The sequence below is a fragment of the Hesperophylax consimilis genome, chromosome 7 (assembly GCF_061612785.1).
Source record: "Hesperophylax consimilis isolate HC1 chromosome 7, BYU_Hcon_1.0, whole genome shotgun sequence".
Lineage (NCBI taxonomy): Eukaryota > Metazoa > Arthropoda > Insecta > Trichoptera > Limnephilidae > Hesperophylax > Hesperophylax consimilis.
In genome coordinates, this window is record NC_142842.1 from 25,180,622 (window position 1) to 25,200,495 (window position 19,874).

The following is a 19,874-nucleotide window of genomic DNA, read 5'->3' on the forward strand; positions in this document are numbered from 1 at the left end:
GATGGTGGGAAAGTACCTGGCTATTTATTCAGATCTGGTCATCTAACACGAATAAAGCCATTTCAAGCAACGTTCCAATTCTTAATGGTGGTCTTACACCAAGGCGATATATTAATTTATATGAATAAATTGTGAAAAAAAAACAATTAATTAAATAAAATTTACTTGCGTACGTCGGGATTTGAACCCGCGACCTTCGGCTTGCTAGTCGAGAGCCTTACCCTTCAACCACGTAGGCCGTCAAAATTTACCTGTTATATTATTGTTATGCATTACATTTATGAAAAGCAAGAAAATAAACCAAAAAAACCTTTGGTAATATCTTCATCGCAGTTCTGTTAAATCTGAAAACATTTAGTTGTTTAACGAAATACTTCAATCTACCTTGATTCACATGTTATCTTTGATCTTTGGGGTGTTATCTCTAATTATTTTATCTGACGCCATCATTTTGCCTTCGTTTATCCCCTTTTACGTTCCTTTGTTAATTCCCACCTGTGTTGAGTTAATGGATAAGTACAAGGCATTAAGTACATGGGTAATTCGAGCAAGTGTAATTATATTAATTACATTTCCTAAGACAATGTTGTATTGTTAGCGGGTAATTACAGGATGTGTTTATTCACGGATGCTCCGAGGCATGGCCTAATGGCGTGCGTGTCATTGTTAAAGAAATGTATCACTTGTTCGCGTCCGTGTAATGAAATTAATATAAATACACCCATTTGCTCGTGTAATTGACGTGTATGATCATTACGTTTCACTACTAAATTTCATTTTAATTTACGCGACAGCTCGAAACAACAAAGCTCACATTCAATTATCTGTTATTAGACGCTACGATTCTCAGTGACTGCTTCTTGGGAAACATACGCGTCGCTTAAGATTACCATTCTTTTCTAATCTGGCGGTAAAATATTTACAGAGTGCTTTTACTAGTTTAATGACGATTTGATGATTAAAGGCTGTCATAACGTGGTTATTTGGGGATTCATCCTCGTACAAGCAAATTTCTTATCTTCTCAACAGTGAATTCGTACATACACAAAAAAGATTTTAGCGGGTTTGATATCTGAGTAGCGCAATTTTTTTCCATAAATTAGTATCATGTGACCAACGTCATATCTGTATATATAGTATATTGTCAATTAAAAAAACAGATGAGATAAGAAACATCGACAAATAAATACATTGTAATATTAGGTAGATGCAAAAGTATTTTTTTTCTTACGAAAAAAAGTAATAATATAAAATTAATAAAAATAAAGTTTGATCAGCACTTCTGATATTGACGACAAATAAAAATGGTTTATTGTAAAGAGTATTGAGATAAGTAGCGAAATATTGAAAAAATATTAAATCTTTTTTTCACCTATTTTATTTTTGACCGTTATCGGTCAGCGTATTATGGCCATTTTCGTGCTGGTACAATTATTCCAGAAACTATTGTTTTTTAACACAACATTTGGGGAAAGGGTTGTTAAATTTTATTAAAATAATATTGATTTTTCCATCTTCGTTGCTATGTCGTATTTCACAGCAGACATAAATCACAATATTTTGTTTATTACCAGCAGGCATTATTACATAGGTTTTTATAGATTAATTTACTATTCATTTTGGGGAATATCTTACTTAAATTGTGTTTCCCCATTTACAGTTATCAGACAGGTGTCTGTTGCTATTATTATCATATTCATGGTAACAGGGGATATTTTTATTGATATTTGCATTGCGTTAGACTTCAAAAGATACATATTTTATTTGCAGTAAAAATTGTGTTATAGATATATTAGTGAGTTTATTAACTTCACATGCCTAGATTATAATCTTAATAACCACAAGAAAGACATTCTAAATAACAAATAAGATAAGAAGATTTTTACTTACCTCTCAAAGCATATTTTTTCACAATTTTTATTGAGAAATAAAATCATAATTATCCTGAAGCACGCGTGAATGACATTGATAAATGAATAAATTTCTCACAAGCATAAGTCAAACCAGCATAGAGGTATAATACTATTATTAATTAGCACCACACCTTGTAACTTGGCGATATAATGAATACCCGCACCCATCTGACAACACTTCCCCATCAAGCAGCCACTTGCAATAATTCGCTTGAACCGACAACCAGCTACTTGTCTCCTGTCTACTTGTTTCAAGCTTTAAACACAGAGGAGCCCAATCGAGACAATTTCCCGGTGTCGCCGGGTAATCCTGGTAGTCGGTGCTGCGCCGTTAACTCTGGGGGAAGCGAGTCACAAAGGGAGCCAACAGGTGGCGGTAGTGTCTACCAATTAACTTTGCAATTAAGCCTTCGCCTCTCCTTAATTACTAAAGCGTAGCACTTCCGGGAAACTGAGCGCTACGGTGGCTACGAAACGCGCTACAGTGAAATCGTGAAGACGTGTTTTGAGATTTTACGGTTTGGACAAATAACTTCTCTTTCATATTCGAATTACGGAAATTATGTTTACATCAAAAAATAATATCAACTCTGGTCTTTAGCGATCGAATTTTTCCAAAAGATCGGAAAAAACCAATCATTAGGTCAAAGTCACAACGTTTTTTGTTCTTTGAAAACAAAAACATTGTGGCCCTGCCCCAATGTTTCATGTTTGCACAAACATTCGGTTCAATGTTTGTGGTATTATTTTCTCTGAAGACCCGCTTGATTTTTAAATTCGCAATGAATATATCTTATTTTTTTATCAAAGGCGAGTTTAGTATTAAAAATGCAAAAACACCGCTTATTACCGTTTTACACGTTTTGAAATAATAATTGCAATATAATTTTATATCAAAAGTGTTAAGTGAAGTTGAATTGATTTTTAACAACCGTCATAAATTTCGAAGTGTTTGTTTTATTTCTCACGAGGGATTTTTTGTGAATATCGCACAAGAGTCCCAACTGGTCCTGACTATTAGAAGTCAGTCGGACTATGGCGTCGCCATTCGGGGTATGTTGTGAGGCCGAAGAAAGTGAGGAACAGAAGGAGAAGGGGGAGAGAAAGGACGTGAAAAAGTTTTTTCAATTTTTTTAAATTTAGTGTTGGGTTTTCATTATAATGATTTTTTTTACCATCTTCAGACTTGTCAGTCACCAGACAACAACCTGAAGACGGTCATGATAGACCAAAACCCATAACGACCAAAAATAAAAATAAATGGATAAAAGTTTAAAATCATTCCAATATATCATGGGAAATAGTTGTTGGACACTGATTAATTAAATACTTACTCGAATTTATCTATTGATTATTTTTGTTACAATTACTTACTTTTTAATAATTAACTAATATTTTTAAACAGCAAAAATAATTATTGAAGACAATATTAGCGATTCCTTAACTAAAATCTGAAACGGAAAAATCAGAAAAAGATACGGTCACATCTAGGACTCGAACCCAGGACCCTTGCTTTGCCGGGGCACCGCTCTACCAACTGAGCTAATGGGACCCTGGTTCCTTTGGTCATATTCAATTGTATCATAACAGCTATAATTGGCTTCAATAATTAAATATTACAATTTGAGGTATAACTCAGTAAGTTATTCCAAAAAATAAATAGTAAAATTAATGATTTCTCAAACTTTTATGTTCGATTTTATGTTTGTTTATGAAAAATATCTAATATTTTTAATGAATTAATTAAAGAAAATATGTATTTTTCACCACCCTGTCTTTCTGGAGGTTTTCACCGTAGCCTGCTGCTAATTTAAGTATCGTATTACAAACGGGGTTTGCGCTTAATTTCTATTAGCCTGGAAGGTGGGAGGCAAATTTATCAGAGATTCGCCGGTCTCATTTAATTAAGGCAGGGCGTTAAGGCGGATTTATCATCACCTGGCCTGTTTACTCCTTCGCTGTGTACTCACCCCTGTAGCTAGTAGCTAGTAGCTAGTACCTACCTCTCCTCGGCAGTTGTTGATCAACTCGCTGGTGGATTTCTAATTGAAATTAAGCGATCTTATGAAAGCAATTCTTGTAGCTTTTAATTGAACACATTTGTGAATTACCTTTATTTTGTTTGCATTGTTTTCCGGTAAACTAAATAAATGCTCTTTTGTTAATATGTACTGTAATTTCCCAATACATTTCTCAATAAATATTCGAATTTGTTAGGTCAATAAGGTAATGATAAATTGAAATACACATTTAACCATTGTAAGAGGATCTGAAATACACGCTGAAGAGATAATATAATATATTATAGTTGTTTCTTTTGTAGTTTTAGTACACGGATAAAGGTCAAATTTTCCTTTACACGGAGAAATCTAACTGATGTAAAATATTGCTACTTTTTAAAAAATCTTGTCAAATTGGACTGCTGTACCTACTTAAACGAATGACTTGACAGGTTTCCTAACAAACTGTCGATAAAACACGAATATAATGTTGGGATGTATGAACACGTGTTCATAAAAATTATAATATTGTAATAATTTCATTATATTTATCAGGAAAAGGACATCTGCATGAACACGTGTTCTGAAATATTCTGAATTGACTATTTGAACTACTACTGAATATTTTATTAGGAAATGGATTGCAATTGCGTTTTTAATAGGATTCCTAAAATCAGCCATACTTCGTATTTAGAAATTATTTCTTGAACAGACACTGTCGACCTATATTGGGCCTAGGGTTCAGACTATCTTTGTTAATTGAATACCTACTTCAATTATCTTTTATTTTGGTACAACATTTCTAGAAACTTTTTGTTCAGTGGAAAGCTAATATAGTTTTATTTTAATTAATAAAAAAAACAAAAACATTTTGTTTTATTTAATTTATACGTCAAACCACAAAGTGCTGTACCAAAAGACCAGAAAGCTTTCTACCAAAATATATTTTTATTTTATTTAACTGTGGGTATTCTGAATTAATCGTGTTTTTTTTGTTACAGGTAAGAAGATAAACCGCACACCTACTTGAATTACTGCCAAACCAACAATCAGTCTAGGTAAGTACTTACTACATATACATACCTACAAATGACGTAATACGGACAGATAGCTTTTCAATGAACAAATATATTTTTTGTTTGCATTTTAACTCCCATAAGCATTGCCCTTTTGCGACATTTACTACAGAAGACGAACTCTTCGCGTGTTATGCGTAATTACCGATTTAGATTTTCTATTAAACATTAAATTATTTTTGAATCAGATAATTAATATAAGTAAGACAAAACCATGAAAAAAATAAATATCACATTTATTTTACGCTTGATTCAAAGCAAGATTCACATCCAAATCATAAGGTATATATCTAATGACATACAAAACAAAGAACTCGACCAGCCATGCGTATTTGAACTTTTAGATTCCCGCCAAAGAGAACTGACCTTTAGTCGAGGGTGATTTTTTCGCAAACAGTTTCTTCTATCTATCGCTAGATGTCAGAGAGGGAGGAAGAAAGTTTGCATCTTGGCTCTGGGGTGGCATGTGTGATAGGGTGGGAAAAGATTGGACACGTGTGTGTGGAAAAATGGTTCGTGTCCAAGATAAAAAATACTTCGGTTACTCGACGCCCACGGCAGCACTTTCCGGGAAACTTATTGCGAAATTTCCTTTGATTTCCTCATAAATATTTTAGTTTATAACAAAGAGCTTGGAATGTAGGAATTACAGTATTACCTACACATTTTAACCGCGTGCTTGTGTTGAGCTTTTTCACTTATTTTATAGGCGCTTTCAGGCATTATATTAAAGACTTTATAACTGTTATAAGAATATCGTAAAATAAATATCAAAAAAGAAAATCTATTATGAAAGACATCCAAAATAAACACTGTGAACGTTCATAAGAACAATATTCTTACATTTGTTTACCTACTACTATGACCTATTTGTAACGTGTAGGTATTTATTTACTTGTCGTATTTTATATAAGTACATAGTTATCTATGTCTAGTATAATCCTTATATATGTATTATTTTTTAAAACATTTATTATAAATCATTCGCGTGTTTTCGTAATTTAAGTTGAATTTTTTTATGTTTTCTCCTAATTTTATTTCTTCTGGTAGTTTGTCAAATATTTTCATTGCACCGTACATCAACGAATTTTGTTTCGTGTTTTTTTCAGGAGAGTCTTATTTCATTTTTTATTTTCTTCTCATGTGTGTTTACGCTGCAGATTTTCAAATATTCTCAGAAATTCAATTGATTAAATATAGAGTATCGAAGTAAATAACTTGTTTAAATGACAAGATATTTAACTTCTTCGACATTTCCTTGATTTTCTTACATATATCTTTACTATAATTATCGTAGCTTTATAATGTGGTATTGTCATTTGTTTCATTAATCTATCGTTGGCTAAGAATAGAGTGCTATAACATTAATTATCATATGGTGCAATGATTGCGTTGTGAACATTTTCCTAGAAACTTCTGAATCTCCTTATTCTTCCCAACAGCGATAAATCTTTTTTTGCGTGTTAAAAGTGTGGAAAAAATCAGTTTGGAGTCTAATATGAGTCGTAAATATTTAAATTAAAATAAATCTTTCAAAGTAAAATTCACCGTCTATCAATTTTTTTTTTCTCGATGTCACTCGTTTTCCAACATTCGGAAATTTTGTTTTATTTATGTCCAATTTTAGTTTATTTTTTCTTCAGCCATATTAATATGTTGTTTAGGTTTTCATTTGATTGATTAATTATGACTTCATAATCTTCTCCTGTTATGTATATCAACTCGTCACCTGCCAGTAATCTAATTATATGTATATATTTATTAATACATTTATTATAGCTTTATTGAATATTATAAATAGTACAGATCCACACAGAAATAGTTTTAGGTGAACAGTGATAAATATTGTTTATTTTTTAAAAATCAGCTATACAATGCTATGATGCCAAAGCAAGGATGTACTAAAAGATTTGTGGTATTTCTGGAATATTTAGAAATATAAAGCACACTCATTGCTTGTAACTATGGATGTACAACAAAACCCAACCAAGATCTTATTGGTGATATATTGAAAACAATAAAATGGTTGCCCGAAAGTCAATCAGAAAAAATTAAAGTACCTACCTATTCAAAACATCTTTCTAATCCTTTGGATAGAAGCAGTGGCTGTCTTTAGCTAAATAAAATATATTCACACAACACATCAAAAAATCGGCATTCAATAACCAGTTTTTTCTCCAAGTAGGTACAAAATACGCCATGCATATTCAATATTTACTTTACCGGATTTAACAAATCTTCTTTATTATTTGCATTTATTACAGAAAGGGCAGTTCTAATGGGTATACCAAAACCCACAATGAATAGCATTCAACGCTCAGCAAACAAACAAAAAAGCACTTCCACAGTTGACCGATTCACTTGTTAGCACAAAGCGAAAATGCATCCCGTCCGAAAATTCTCCAAGGGTGGTCTATTTTTTCAGGGGCTGTAGAACCTGTTGAGTGCCAGAACGCCGCTTATATAGATCTAAAATTTGAAAAAACGCTATATTACACATTGAAACGGAAGAAGAAATGGGATGGTTTTAAAGTGATCGCAAAAAAAAACGGGACCGGTACAAAATACTAACAGGTTATTCTTTATATTGGTAGACTTTTATAATATGTAATTGTGTTTGCGCTTCCTTCTCCTTATTGAAACAATGCTTTCTTATCTATCATAATTGTGGCTAACTGATCGATTCAATTCAATGTAGTGCCGAAAAAATCTATGTAAAGCAAGGAGAGGTAGTGCAATCATTGAGGTAAGTAGGTATATATCTTAATGGGTGTGACGTCCCAAAGTAAGAACATATTTATTTTTCTCAGCTAAGAAAATCTAACGCACAGTGGTGAATAATACAATGTACGATAGATACGACTATGATTTTAGATTTTCATCACCAAAAGTATTATCGTGATCATTTTTTAGGTATTATGCTGTGTTACAATTCCTCATTCTTTAGCCAATGTTTCGAACAGTATCACGGTTTCTGCCCTGATCTGCGATCTGTCCCGATGAAAACATGCCCTGATGTTGATGAAGCCCTGAAGTTAACAGTATAACGCTATCCAAAAAGTTGGATAAAAGGGGAGTAAGCGCAACACGGCATAATAACCCAAAAATTAAACACGATAAAATATATTGATAACCCATTGATAGTTTATTTTGTGATTTTTTTTTACCTCTTCAACGTATCTTTAAGGATACTATAAAAAAATTTGGGAGATTATACGGTTTTTTTTTAAATATAATAAAACATTACGTGATAGCACATTCAATTTTAACAATCATCAATTTTGCAAAAAAAAACAAGTAAATTATTACGAAAATAGAATTAGCTGGCTCGCGGCGAAAATTCATCTTAGTTTAACGCCATTTAGAATCGGTTCAAAAACTTTTTAAACAAATCCAGATTTAAAATGACCATTTAGTTATAAAAACATATTTTGTGACAGGGACACTTTTTTACTATAAAACAATCAGTTCTAATCTACTTTATTTAGGTACGTTCTGTTTCAATTATTCTTAATTCCTTAAAAAAATCACATAAACAAAACTAATTGAAAACTTGTCACACGGGCGAGATATAAAAATTACGAAATGCTTAAATTCGACATTTTAATGTATCACTATTTTCATAGATAACGTGTGGGATTGGCCAGCGAATTATTACTTTACGTCCGTATGAATATATTAATATAATGGACTAATTCTTTAATAAATTACTCACACTTCCCAATTGTTAATCAGCCACAAATCCATTTAACTTACGTCATCCTCCATTTTAGATTTAACCTCTTGCGCTGGGTTGTATTTGACCACACAGGTGGTTTGATATATTATTGGGCAGGTACCTGAGTGATTGAATATCTGGTGGCTACTTTTATTTCATTTGTCAAAGATAGGTGCCTACCTACATGCTTGTATTATAATAATATTTCTAATGAATAAATTTGTAGGTAGGTAGGTACATTTATGATGTGTTATTACCACTGAAGATATGTTTTTCGATGGATTAATACAACTTATCTTGTACTGCAGATAAGCAGGTAGTAGGTAGGTGCCTGAGTTGGTACTTTCCCTCTATTTTTTTATATAAAAAATGTACGTGTGTAGGTACTAACTATGGTTCAAGTATTTATATATCTAGCAGCTATGACAACATACAGGGGTGTGTCTTCCACGTAGACACACTGCCTTACCTTACTCGCATTAAAAAATTCCGTACGAATCTGTTGAAAACACTTTCGATATACATATTTTATTCATCTCATATTCAAGTGTAATGAACAAAATTAAAAATATAATTGTTAATGAATAAAAATTAAAAGTCATAAATGAGGTAAACAATGATTAATTCTTACGTCTAATTTTTTCCTTAACAATTCTAAAAACATCCGGGTTCTGATTGTATTTACTGATCAAGGAATATAGGCAATCAAGAAGAGACATAGGTAGAGAGATACCTTTACAAAGAAATCTAAATAAAGCTTTGATTAAATATACCTTCCCAATAAATGAATTTGTCGAAATATTCAAAAGATTTGGAGGAATGTGTTTGAATGTTTCGTTTTGTGAGTATCTTCGTAGAAATGAAATTTAAATTCGGTACAGCAGAGTTGCCAATCATCAATGCCAATTGTTAATGGTCGTTTGCTACGTTATTGATACTTAACTATGTCTGTAATAGAATTGTGGACACTGACACAAGCAATGAAGAACGAAGTAAGTAATTACATAGAAGCTTTTGTACCTACTCTAGTATTGAACTCACTGTAATTAGAGAACAGGTGATAAATCAAATCAAAAGTATGAAACATTTCAGCCTAGGCAAAGAGGAAAAGAAATGCGACAAATAAAGAATTGGTAGAAGGAAAACCTGGGAAATATTCATGAGTGGTTTTACCGCAATGTATCCCTTTAGAGTATTTTTTCTGTTACTGATGTTTTGATATCATTAACACGTATTGTAAAACCTTCAATTAGATCCAAACGCAATGAAGAAGATTAATCCTTAACTGAGCTTTTCACCAGCTTGAATTTCTTTTTTATAAATAGGTGCATAGATAAATGATGAGGTACATAAATAAATAGGTGCTTAGGTAAATCGGTAGGGACCTAAATAAAACATTATAAAGCGCTTTATAGATTATACCTATTTAATAAATTCCAGTGGATCGCAGCCTCTCGGTTAAGTCACCCAAAGCCGTATCATTTCATTGAGAAGAATCCGCGCGTGGGTGACAAAAGATGACATAACTTATTCAAATTATAGAGACCCAATGTTAATGGCGGAGATTTATTGTAATTGTTACGTTTTATACGTTTAATTCGTGACGCGAAGTGTCATTAATAAACATGGCTGCGAGATTACGAGAATGACGGCCATTGGACTCGGAGATCATTGCGAGAAATGACACTATCTCACTATTTATGAAATGCGAATGGCGAAAATAGTCATCACACTACTTGACTCGGGCAAATTTACACTATCAAAACGTTTGAAAGAATTTCATGAGGAATTATAAGTCTAACTTATTATAATTTTTTTTTTATAAATTTGATAGTTTGCTAATAAACTGATATCCCAATAAGTACAATCGCTTTAATGGTGTAACAGATAGGTAGGTAATGTATTTGATGTAAGGAACTAAAACACATTTACCACACTTGTGGAGGGTGCATCACTCCGTGATTCTTGCACATTTGTGTCTTTCTTCTGGTAGTACCTATTCGACAAAACCTGACTAAAGTAGGCGACTGATTCACTTAATCATGCTGAATTTTTTAAAGATATTTTCTGTTATTATCATTCATAAACGAATGATCGTTGCCGAAGCTATAGCGCAATATCTGTTAATACGTATCATAAAACTAAACAACAATAATAAAACACCAAACTTGATACAGACAATTATGAATGAAAAATCCAGATCATAAAATTTATCAGTACGAATCGAACACAATGTAAACTTTAATTTTTAAACAGGTTCTTTACAGTAGGTACTATCAAATTAGTTAGTTGGCACCTTCTTATTGTAAATAGCAATATAAGCTGTCATTCAACAGATTTTACAAATCAACATTATAGATTATAGAGGATTGGAAAATTAACTCAAAACAATACATAAAAATAAATTTATATCCATGTAGTCCAATATTAACTAACCCATAAAATCCCGAACAAAACACCAAGACTAGGAAATCTGCAGGTAGGTAGATAAAATGCATTAAGTTCGCAATTTACACACTGGAGAATCTATTTTATTTAAGTAACAGTAATTCGATAGCGGGAATGCACTTAAAATAATCATTTATTTACGATAATTGACAAAATTAAAATAATCCCGTTCTATAAAATGCTTGAATAGCGAGAAATCTTGTATTCTTGTTGAGACAGGACTATTCCATACGTTTTATATTTGATTACTATTATATTCCTATATAGGCTCAAGGTGGCTGAATTCTTTGCGAATATATTGTCTTGAGGGTTGTTGTAGTTAGCTAAATTTAAAAAAAAAGTTTTTATTTATTTATTTCATAGAAAAATTTACATTGGATGATAAATTTCGAATGTTATTTCAACCGCCATGCCAGGGATGTAAGGATGCCCCTGTGTTATAGCGGGTGTAGTTTACAGATTGAAGATTTTCATAATATGCATACAAGTTGGTAAATTATACATTCAGATTTTGTTAATATTTTGTGACACAAATAATCAATTAATAATTAATTAAACGTTGATATTATATTTCATATGAATTACGTTAATTGAGGAATGTGAGAGATGTGTGGATAGAGATTGGGGGTGAAAGTGTAGAATGTATGGGTGTTGTAATTGAAATGTATTGCAGATGTAAGGATCCGTAGAGTTATATGTGTTTTGAAAGTATAACCCGTATCTAACCGTTTACAATTATTTTTTGCGAATGATATTTACTACCGGCCTGCAGAAAGCTTGTTTTCCTCTTTACAGAGCACAGTTCAAAAATGGTATTTTTATACCTTAAATGACCAATTAAAAATATTACTACCCATATGGAAGGTAGGTTGGTCCCTAAATTAAACTAATTTCTGTTAAAAATGCGCAATTCGGAAACAAAATCATTTCCCGTTACTGTTGGGGCATAGGGTCCACAGAGGCTGTAAAATTGTGTTAATCCCAAGTAAAGAAGGAGAAAAATGCCATATTTAAAAAAATCATCTTTTTCAATACCGCACCTACCTACGTGCTGCTCCCAACCGACTGGAATCAGTGAGATTGTGGAATCTGCTATTGGGGTACGTATATTGTTAGACTGGTCGTAGTGGATAGAGGAAGGAGATGGGGCAGAAGAAGTTTGGTGAACAGTACCTGGTTATTCAGATCTGCACGAAGAAAAATTAATGACAAAAAATATTCCTAATGTATTAAGAATCTCTTCAAATTTTTGGTAAGCCGGTCAAAAACGGAATTGCATGCCCTTAACGAATGAGATAAAAATAATCCTTTAGTAAAATACGAATATATTTTCACGATGACGATTTCGCATTTCGTCATTATGTATCTAGGCAAATGCAAATGCATAAACACGTAGGTATACCGATATATTAGGAATTTACGAAAGCATATCAGGAAACGGCCTGCTATCCCGTTTTTTACCGGATTACGAATAAATTGAAGAGATTTTTCTGTTGTTAACCGGATTACCAATATTAGGGGGAGGTCCTACAGTACCGGCCGGCCTCTAGTACCAGCCAGTTACAATTTCCGAGATTCTACAACAGATGGCTCTGAGACAGTTCATGCAATACACGCAGTATGGTATCACATAAAGATGCCCCGCTCGGCGGCGACAAGTTTCAACTAGCTTCGTGTCAGTGTTAAGATATCTGTTGGGAGGAGCGGACGTTCGCCGCACGATTAAAGTTCGGTGTGTTATTTCTATAGTTTTGAGGACGACTTCTAAAGAAGTCAAACTTGGTAGGTATTGAGTGTTTATATAGCTATTATAAAATGCATTTAAAATAAATCTTTATTCGCACAGTGTCACGCTATGTCGAAATAATATTTTACTCCGTTCCCTGCAGTACCGGCCACAAAATTGTCCTCCAGTACTGGCCACCATTTAAATTAATGTTTGTGTGATTAATTTTGCTTTTAGGTACACAAAGATGCCAGAACAGGAAGATATTAGTCAGACGAAGAAGAAAAAGGGGACCTGGGATCCTAACAATTTGCGAAAAGCCGTGGAAAAGGTGCTGAGTAAATGAATATGCTGGAACAGAAAAATGCAGATAAAATGTGTGCTGAATCAGTTAGGCGAGGCAAGCGTTTGCTTTCAGGAAAAGATGTTGCCAAATATAATACAAAAAACAAAAAAAATGTCAACAGTCTCCCAATACACCAACTCAAGAAGATACAGTCTGCCCATTGTGTCTAGAGTCTCATGACGAAGACTGGATACAATGCGGAAATTGTAGGATCTGGATACACGAGGCCTGCGCCAACGTTTCAGAGACATCAGCTATATATATTTGCGATTATTGTGTTGGATAAATATAATGTTTCATTTTTTTGCTAATATTTTTTATGTTTAGCGATTATTACCTTGGATAAATGTTGAATTTTTAGCTGGCCGGTACTGGAGGCCAATTTTTTAAATGTCGTTTTTTCATGTTCTTACAATTTTATTAATAAAGTTGACTGTTTCTAAATATATCGATATTTTATTATTTCTATTTATAGTAAAAGAGTTCCTTTACACATTTTACTAGGTATTTTGCACATAAGCGAAAGGATTTTTATTTCATTACAAATAATCCTTAAGGTGACGGTACTAGAGGACCTCCCCCTAATTATTATTATTATATTATTTGAAGAGATTCATAATAAATTAGTTAAGGTCATTTTTCTCCGTGTGATTTTTCACTAGTATTATTTGATTAATTGAAACAACACAAACTTATCAAATAAAAAAATTTTAGGGATTTAAAACTGCGACCTCTGAATTCGTAGCTAAGAGTCTTACCCCTTAACCACGGAGGGCATCCTCCCATTGTTTTATATTTTTTTGTTTAGATATACCTAAGTATTAAATTTATTAGTTGGTAGGTACCTACTACGTATGCATGGTAAGTATTCTGTGAACTTAAAACTACGCACAGTAACTACGTAGATAAATAGCAGTGGCGTACATTGTTATTTTACAAAGGGTTAGCTGTATATCGTTTATTCTTTTTCAAATTTATTTTGCATTTAATATTTGAAAATAGTCATTGTATGATCATCTTCCGCAGATTGTTGTAGACAACTGTATAATTAAAGGTATATATTCCTCACCGATTTGTACATAGAAGCATTTTTTTATTATGTACTTCCTTTTTACGATAAGTTTTTCTTTAAGTAAGAACATTTTTTCCAGCATTTAAGAAATGTACCTACGCCACTGGTAAAAATATATAATATTATGGTTTCCATGGACATCTAGTGCTGGCACAAATTAACAAATTTTGTGCAGTCCAAAATAGAAACAACTAATGATCGTACCAATGTCGTTTTGCAGTGGTAGCCCAAAAATCTACAACAGCAACACCCCCTACTGCACAAATGAGCTTTTACGTCTAAAGCAGCTTCCCAAGTGATTTAAAATAAAAACAAGCTTGGTAGGAAAGCAAGCTCCGAGGGAGAGCAGCGGAGGAAACACCGAAATGAAGCTATTACCTAGCCCTAGCAACATGTTCCCCAATCCAAAATACAAAAAAGCGCTTCCCCCGAATTAGCATAGCCAGCGCGGGCCCCGTGGTCCGCGGCCCGCGGTCCCGCTGGAACCCGGCTTTTTAATGCGGGGCCCGGGTTCGGCTTCTGCCCGCGGCCTGCAATAAATATCCCGCCTTGTCAACGGCGATAAATCTTAAATCTGCGGCCTGTCTAGACTGGACTGTCTCAATATTTTAATTTCTAGCTATCGTGATTGAGTCGGGCAACCTAGGTAGGTACCACTGTAACTGCTGATAGGTCGTGTTATTAATCTTATCTGACAGTTGTCATACGTTGGCTGCCCTTTAAACGCAAACAGTAAATGAATAGGTACTTTATGTAATTATCAATATTAAGATACACAAATCGGCTTCTCTGATATCTATCTGTTGGTAGGTAGGTACCTACAACCAACCTGTTTTTTTCATACCGGCAGGTACCTATTTAAGTGCATTTTTTAATGACCAGTTTCAAATTGATTCGTTTTTATGAAATCATTTTTCAGTTTTTAATATATTTCTTGCTGAATTATATTTACACCAACTTCAATTGAATCAGTACAAAAAGCATGAGTATGAAATCTAACCTAACCCAAAACTGCATAATTTTGTCCACAATGTTAAAGGGGTATTTTCTCGTGCTTTTGTTGATTTTTTTTCTAAATTTATGATTCCGATTATCAAAAGCTTTCATTTTGGTTCTTTACGGCATTCTATTACTTTTCAAAAAAACATCGCTGTGATTTAAAAAAAAACTTATTGTGCTGTATTTAATCCTTCCATGGTATTATTAAATGAGAATCTTAATAGATTTGTGATTTAAGTGGTTAGTTAGATTATTTCTTAATTAGAAACACATTTCCCAATTATGATTAAAGAAATTAGTGAGTGTGACGTAGGAAGGATGAAACCTGTTGGCTGTAGAACAATGAAAATGATAGGATCGCTGCGTGGCCACTTCTTGCGGGGATTCCTTCGGGCGCGAAAGTCAGCACATTCGCAGTTCGCAGTTCGCAGTTCCCGATCGGCCGCTACGAATTCGCCGCAAGAAACCGAGCGAACTTGGAGCGAGTTATTCACCCGCGCTTTATTTTTTGAACTTAGAATCCCACCGGCCAGACGCTCTGCCGCCTCCGCCTCCCCCTGCACCCCTTCTTCCTCCCGCTCATTACAATACGGAGCGACATTTCTACTCTCCTCTCAGCCCCCACCCCCCGCCAACACCGTCACCCGTCCTTATTATTTATACAAAAGATGTATAAGATGATTTTTTTGTCTCACTCTCCCACTCCGAGGCTCGCATTAATAACTGCCGCCCCCTCCGCCACGCCGAGACCACGGCCTCACACATCCAAGTCTACTGTCCCTCTCTGACCTTCTCTCCACCGTATCTGTCCGTCTCTCGACTGTGGCTCCGCCTCGTTTCAACAGTGGAGGGGCGTTCCCCCGACCCCCCATCCCCCCCGCCCCGCACATTGATTGCCTCCAAGAGGGGCGCCAGTTTCAAGCCGATCACCGGCCGAACAACACCTCGTTGCGCGTAGATAAAAAGCGCTTACGCGACGTAACATCTTCGCACTGAAAAAAAACAGTTAAAATTTAATTAGTTTTAATTAATTATATCCGCCGATAATAATTTATTGATGTTTGTTCATTTGACTTTTGATTGATTCTGTGAAGTGTTTTTCATTTGATAGAAACTGAAGTGTTCCTTGTTGTAAACATACCCCCACTCTCGTCCTTCGTGTTGATTTTGAGAAGAGTGAACATTGTTTTTCTGGAGTGGTGTTATATGTTACGATTGTTTATAATTACGCACTTGTAAAGTTGAGTGACGTTGTTCTGTTGTTAGAGCACTCGAGTTGTCGTTGTTGAGTGTTGATTGTGATATTTTGACTTCGCCGGCATTCGAGCCAGGGACTCATGCTATGCCTTGTCTCACACCGAGTCTAATGGGCCAATGCTAACAGGTCAGCCTTATCCTTTTTACATCAAAATAATATGATTCAGTGTTAATTAGGTACTTGCTTCGTTAATTAGGTTCTGATTCTGGGATAAATTCAAACCAAAATCGTTCCAATTCAAAAAAATAATTATAATTATCATAAAAACTCAATAACAAACATTAGAATACGTGTCTACATTCCCAAATAGATTCGATAAGACAACCGACAGTAATTAAAAACTTGTAAAGAAATTCTAATTTTCACACTGCAAAATTTTCCACTTAGAAAAGCAAATCTAACTGGGAGTAAGAACAATTGAAATAAGACGAGTCCATACGAGTTTTTTTTCATATTTCACTTCAATCAGTTTAAATGTTCCGCGCAACGAAGTCTTGTATGTTTTGATTATTGATTTCCACATATTAAATGCTAATCAGTAATTTCCTTAATCTTTTAAATTTTTGAAATTTGTCATGAATTTTAAATTACAATTTTGTTTACTTAATTGAACATAAAACCACACTGAAATTTGAAGAAATATATTATCTACCAATTGATTATACACTTTTAATATCACCTTGACATTTTTTTTTTTTTTTTTAATTTTATTATTTAATAAATGTTTACAAGTAGATACTTCAGTTTTTTTTGGCATTTTCAATACCATACACAAAGTAAGTAAATGATAATGCAGATAACAAAATGTATTTTCAAATACTGAACTTACCGCTTACCTATTACTAAATTATTGGAAACCACCAATCCAAGTAAAGTAATAACATTTTTTTTAAATGTAAATAAAATCTAATTTATAGATCGTCATTTTTCGTACAATTAGAAAGACTGCCGTCGGCAAAAACAGTGCTAAATCCGTGCGAAAACGAATTAAAAACCGTTTTAAATATTCTCTTTGAACAAGTTTTAGTGTATTTTATAATCTTCTTCGGTCTTCATGCATTTTTCTAATCGTAGTCCGTCCGGGCAGGTGGAGGATGTGCCCCTGAAGGGCCTGCCTAGGTACTGACCTAACTAAACAATATAGGGTCTATAGGGCCTCTCTCGGACATAGGGTCCATTCATGTGGCTACCTTTGTAACATCTGCCGCCCGAACAAATGAATTTTTGCACACCTTTTGTAAAGGCAGATTAGAACTTTTAATTATTAGATTGAGCTTTTTCTATTCACTTTTAATTTGAATGATGCATCTATTTGAAGCTCCTATGAAGGTAATAATCCTATTTCAAAATATATATCTCGGTAATATCGTCAAAATTTATATAAATTCTAGAAAGGTTACCTACCAATAATTAAATCGATTAACTTTCACAAAAAAAAAAAAATTTCACCTTAAAAAAATTCAAGTACCTACCTACTTACCTAGGTGCCTTATCGTCCATAACTACAGTTTTTAGACTTTTGTATTGTAAAAATTCCCCAACGAATTGTTCCTTCTTCAATTCCATATATTTAATAAGTTTTTATAACAAGATAAGGTTCGCGAAATTATCGTTTTCTCTTCAGTGAAATTGAATATTTTTTAAATTAATACATGGCGATGCTAACATGAATTCTGAAGTGCTTATCAATTATCAATAATAACTAATTTGACATTTGATTCATTTCTTACATATCATCAATAATTTTAATAGAATATCAACGATTCCCACGGTATCGAAAGCATCCTGATATAATTGTAAATACACCTATCAATTTTAACCAATAAATTAATCATTATCATGAGCAATAGATAACGTATTTAAAATATAATTATATCAGACTGTTTTTTTCTTTGCCCTTGGAAAATAAAAGTAAGTAATAAAGTAAAATGTGATGTTTTTTTTGTCTGTAAAATACACATAAGTACCAACTTCTAATCTAAATAAATAAAACTAAAATAAACGTGAAAACTTGAAATATTCTCCATCGCCGCATAACCTATTTATCTACCTATTTTGTGAACTTTTTTTACGTAAGTTGTTTTCCAAGTGAACTTTTACTTATAAAATATAAATGCAGTTTACTAAGTATAAATAATATTCAGTTATATTTTTTACAAGATGGTAAATTGCACCTAGAATTCATAGTATGGAATTCTTATTTTTCTCGAGCTTTTATCAGTATGTACCTTTCTCCCTCTGCAGTTCTGACGCAGTAAATTTATGGCGTATCGAGTGACTTTGGACCCACAGAACCAGTTCGTTCGTTCTGAAACTATTTCCTATTATTTGTCTTGCATTCCAGTTGTTGCAATGAACCAAATTATTTTACAACACAAACATTACTTTGAAATAGGAGCATTATATTTATTATGATTCATAAACCTCATCTTACTAAATACCTAACTAATTAATTATCCCGCATAAGTTCCGATCGTTTCAGAAATATCAATTACCTACCTTCCTGCTTAGCAAATATATAACTTTAATCAAATGTACTTTACCTTGGCCTTCGATTGTCAGTTTTTACCACCTTTAAGTAGGTCGACATATCAAACATAATATTTGTTTATACTTAAGAAAATTACCTCCTCGTACCTAAGCTAGCTAAGTGTCAAATAAATATTTGTTCTTTGTACTTTCGTTCGTAATACATCTAATCATGACACGAATCAAACGAAACATTAAAGTCTTGTTACCAGTTATCCACCTACTTTCCTTCACGCGCAGCGTCAACATCGGAGCATCCAGTTTGCGCTAAACGGGTACATAGTAAGCTTCTTGGGTACCTAGTAAGCTACCTGAGTACCTACTTACTCGTTGCCATCCATCACGGGGCCTATCAAGCCGTACTGGAGGTCTGGGGACCCTCTCTGCAGGGGTCCTGGGTCTTCAGAGGTCCATGTATACCTCCGTACTATTATACCTCTCGTCGAACACTAGAATAAGAAACTTTTTTAACCTCTAGACTCAGCTTGGGACGAAAACATATGTTTTGAGATTCACAATTTGTGCATACAAATGAAATCCGTATTGGTACATTTTATTGAAAACCGGTAAGCTTGCTTAAGTAAGAAAAAATGGAACAAATTCTTTATTTTAAATAAACTAAATTTACTTCCACTGACGACCGGTTTCGGAAGAACCCTTCCTTTGCAGGAAAAACTACAAAAGTTATACCTATTGCCAGATATAGAAAGAATTTGCGATTGAAATTAGCATTTGTACAATTGTTTTTAGTTTTTTTTTGTGGTTTTATTGAAAATTCCCACGATTTCA

General features: G+C 33.5%; 1 protein-coding gene across 2 annotated transcripts in view; it reads left to right on the top strand.

Moving 5' to 3' along the window:
* The first annotated feature begins 16,233 nt into the window (after positions 1–16,233).
* The window catches only part of zfh2 (Zn finger homeodomain 2), a 226,414-nt gene continuing 222,773 nt past the window's right edge, over positions 16,234–19,874 (top strand). For both annotated transcript variants that reach the window (XM_089633336.1, XM_089633337.1), the window contains exon 1: positions 16,234–16,682. The gene's annotated coding sequence lies outside the window, so the exon portion shown is untranslated. The remainder of the gene's footprint in view (positions 16,683–19,874) is intronic.